At 61.0% G+C, this 4,296-nt stretch overlaps 1 protein-coding gene across 1 annotated transcript in view; it reads right to left on the bottom strand.

Moving 5' to 3' along the window:
* CABP7 (calcium binding protein 7) overlaps window positions 1-4,296 on the bottom strand; it is a 21,463-nt gene that overhangs the window by 8,161 nt on the left and 9,006 nt on the right. The gene's annotated exons all lie outside the window — the stretch shown is intronic.

The raw sequence follows: 4,296 nt of genomic DNA, 5'->3' as shown, positions 1-4,296 counted from the left end.
CCGGGGTCCCCACACGCAGCACGCCATGCCCAGGGAGTTGTCACCCCGAGGTCCCGGCACACGGCACCGCGGGCTGCCACCACCCCCAGGTCCCTGCGCAGGGCACCCTGTCCGTGGGGCAGTCACCAGGGGCCCTGCGGCATCCGGGACTGTCACCATCCCAAGGGGCCATCACCTGCCTGTGGCACCCCAAACCCAGACAGTCGTCACCCCCAGGTCCCTGCACGTGGCACCCCTGGGCACTCGTCACCCCTGTGTCCCCACACCTGGCACCCCAGGCTGCCACCACCCCAGAGCCCTGGGCCAGCCATCACCCCGAGCTCCCCGGGGTGCTGGGGGGTGACCGGGACCCCACGGCCAGACCTCCTGCTCCCACAGCAGGGAAAAAATGAGCCGTGGGAGAGGCAGGAAACAGGGCCAGGAGCAAAGCCCTCCATCCCTGTCACCTGTTCCAGCCATCTCCCGCTTGGCCCCAGCCTTGGTCACATTTTTCACCTTATTTCTCACTTGGACATTGATTAATCACAGCTGGGCTCCTGTGCCCGGGCAGGTCCCCACCGTGCCGTGTCCACACAGCATCCGTGTCCCTGTGCCACCCCTGTGCCATCCCTGTGCCATCCCTGCCCTCAGGCACACGGCAAGGAATGCTCCCAGGAGCGGGCGCACCTTCCCTCCCAAATCCCCCCGTCGCCCTTGCCTGGGCTGGGCTGTCCCAGCAGCCCCCGGTCACTGGGAATTGGGGGATGACAGTGTCCCTGTCCCCTGGGTGGCAGCTTGGAGGTGGGGACAGTGGCACAGGGAGGCTGCCAAGGCTCCTGCTCCGCACATTTGGAGGTGCCCTGGTGGGAGGGAAGGGCCTGGGGGCCGGAGGGACGCGATTCCCAGAGCTGGAACGGGGTGGGAGAGAGAAAAGTGGAACAGTTGGCACCTCCCAGGTCCTCACCGGCCACCAAGGATGCGTCAGAACGGCGGGGAAACTGAGGCACGGCTGGACAGCCTCCAGATGTGCCTCTCATCCTGGCACTGTCACAAGCACCCCAAAAATCTTGGAACAGGATTCCGGCTGCTCCAACAACAGCTCCACCAAGCCCCCCCTCGCCTCCTGCAGGGACGCGTGCTCAGCCTCATCCAATTCTCCGCTGCCGGGAATTTTCGGGCTGCTCCGGCCTCCCGAGTGCCGAGCCCTCCATCCCCCCGAGCACCAGGACCCGGCTCCGCAGCTCGCCGAGCCCGGCGCTGCCTCCCGGCCGCGCTGCCGCTGCAGCCGCCCTCGCCTTCAGCCAGCTGGGGTCCCCTTTAAGCTGTTTTTTAGCCGGGAGAAATTTCCCTCTCCGGCAGCAGAAAACCAGCACGGCCGCGCTCCGGAGAGGGGATTTCAGGGATGAGCAGTTCCCGAGGCTGTGGGGTCTCGGCTCCCAGGGCAGGATCGTTCCTCCACGGGAATCGTGGCTTGGGGATGGATTTTTCCAACTCTGCTGAAATTCCCTCCTCCCTTGGAGCTCGGGATGGGGCTGGCGCACGTGGATCTGTGCCCCACTGGGAGTCTCCAGTGTCAGATACTGCGGCTGAGGTCCCAGCACTTGAAGGGGGAAGTGCCGATAATAACAAGTGGCTTTTTGGGACAAACAACCCCCAAAAAAGCAAATCCTGATTGAAAATCTCCTCCCTTCGTTTTTTTTAACAGATCAATTTGCTCCTCGATGTTAACGAATCTCCCTCCCAATTAATTCTCCAGAGGCTCTGGGGTGGAAACTCATTAATTTGTCACCACCCAAATCCCAGCAGGGATTACAGGGCCAATTTCTGGGCTTCTCCCTGGGGATGGGACGGGGGTGGGCAGGCGGCGCAGGGCGGGGGGAGGGAGCAAAATTCAGTGGTTTAATTGCATTTGACGCCCTGACAGGGTTTTTGTTCGTCAGGGATCCCCGCTGGAGCGCTCCCGAGCTTTGCCGGAGCCCAGCTCAGCCGCGCTGCTCTCTTCCTCGGGGGATGAAGGCTGGGACGAGCCTGGCTGGCTCCCCCTGCTCTGCCCCAGGTCCTGCCCGAATTCTCCCGCTGATTCTGTGGGGAGAAGCTCTGGGGTTTCCTCAGAGCTCAGTCCGAGGGCGATGGGGCAGAGGCAGCGGCGTCCCGGGGATTTCACTGCTGGGATGTTGGGAATGTTCCTCTCCGCAATTCCCCTTTATCCCACCCCGGGCTTGCCAGCCGGTCAATGCCACTTCTCCCCTCTGTCCCTTTGTCCCTCTGGAGACAGCAGCACTTTCCCAACACTCCCAGCTGTTTTCCTAATTAGCTGATCCCACTAATGAGGCTGGAGGAGCTCGACCCAGGCCTGGTGTTGTGTGGTTTATTTGCAGCTTCAGAGCGATTTCACTGTCGAGGGCCCTCGCTCTGGGTTCCCATCCCAACATCACATCCTTCCTTCTTCCAGGAGTTTGAGGGGATGGAAAGGAAAAGGACTGAAGTGGCCCTGGCTCAGGGATGGCTCTGATTGAGCTTTAATTAATCTGCTCCTTGTTTATCCCTCCCGTGGCAGCTGAGGGGCCCTTCTGGCTCTGCCGAGAGTGCTGAGCTCCTTCCTGCCCTGAGGGATGGGATGGGAAGAGAAAGAATAGCAGGGAGGATGGCACAGAATGGGAAGGGATGGGGTGGGATAGGATGGGATGGGATTTGTGGGATGGGATGGAGATTGGATGGTGTGAGGATGAGGATTGGAATGAGTTGTGGATGAGGTGAGATAGGATGAGATGAGATGGGGACGGGGATGAGGAAGGGGGTGGGATGAAGATGAAGATGAGAATGGGAGGAAGATGAGGATTGGGATGGGATAAGGATGGGGATGGAGTGAGGTGGAGATGAGGATGGGCATAAGGTGACGATGAGGATGAGGATGGGGATGGCAGAGGGATAGAGGTGGGATGAGGATGGGGACAGGGTTGGAAATGGGATGGGGTGAAATGGGGATGAGGGTGGGATAGGGATCCCTCACAGGAGTGGGGGGGGACGGATGGGATGTGAATGGAGAATGGAAGGAGATGGAATTGGAGGTGGAATGGGGATGTCCCAAAGCCATGGGAAAGCTGTCAGGGATGAGGAAACTTTATGGCTGGGGATGGTACAAACCTGTGCTGGCTGCTCTCAAATCCCTCAGGACAAGCCCAGGGGCCTCCTGGCAGCCTGAGGGGGCTGGGATGGGGATTGGCACCGCAGCGCCCTCCGGACACTCCCATCACTGCCCCGGGCACCGGGAGGGGACGTGAGCGCCCCGGGGGTGTCCTGGTGACATTTTAAAGTCACTGGCGCGGAGCCCTCAGAGGCGCTGGAGGCATCAATCTCCCGGGGCCGTGCTGTCAGGCGGGTATTTAGTGAAATGTTTCCTAAATGAACGCTTGATGGGAGAAGAGGGATGGCTGCAATGTTCCGAGCCACAAGGTTACCCCGGCCGCCGGCTGCCAGCTCCCAGTGCCCGCTGGAAACCCGGGAATGCAGCGGGGAGAGCCCTGGGGAGGGGTCAGGAGCCTCCTCCCGCTCCTGGGAGCGAATCCCACCCTAACGGGAAACACCGCGCACGGCTGCAGGCAGCTGGTGCGGGCAGGGAGGGAAGGGGGAATGGGAAAAGCCCGGAGAGCTCAGCTGAATTTGGTTCTGAAGGGGGAAATAGCCCTGCCAGGGGACGAGGCAAGAATTCTGCTTAGGGGGAATTTTTCTTTATAGAAAAATGGCAAGAATCGAGATGAACCTGTTCTTAGCAAGGGGATGCAGCCCAGGATGCTGAGGGCAGCGGTGACTCCGCCTGCTCCTGCCAGGAGATGGAGCAAGAAACAACTCGCAGAGATCTCAAAGACCCTCAGGCTCGCTCACAGCACCACAATCGCTGTGTTGGAGAGCGCAGCCTGCCCAGGGAGGAGTGCCGGAGCACAGGGAGGGATGTGGCGTTTGCAGAAGGAAAGGTGGCGGCTCCTGGAGGGAGTTTTGCCTCCGGAACACCGGGCCTGGCTCTGCTCCCATCCCGCTGCGGGTGCAGAGCAACATCAGCTCCATCTCTCCAGGATGCTGTGACCTGTTGCAGTGGGATGCCCTGGGATCCAGAACCTGGTGGTGCCCAGTGCCAGGATGCTGAAATCTGGTGGTGTCTGGTGGCAGAATTCCAGGGCCTGGTGCTACCCCCCGAGCCAGGCTCCAGTGATACCCAGTGCCAGGATGGCCAGAAAGGGGCAGCAGGGACATCCCTGCAGGGCTGTGACAATGCCCAGTGTCCCTGTGGCCCAGCAGAGGGTGATGGCAGTGGGACTCCAT

The sequence above is a fragment of the Geospiza fortis genome, unplaced genomic scaffold, assembly GCF_000277835.1.
Source record: "Geospiza fortis unplaced genomic scaffold, GeoFor_1.0 scaffold224, whole genome shotgun sequence".
Lineage (NCBI taxonomy): Eukaryota > Metazoa > Chordata > Aves > Passeriformes > Thraupidae > Geospiza > Geospiza fortis.
The sequence above is the reverse complement of the archived record's forward strand: the minus strand, read 5'-3'. Positions and strand labels throughout refer to the sequence as shown.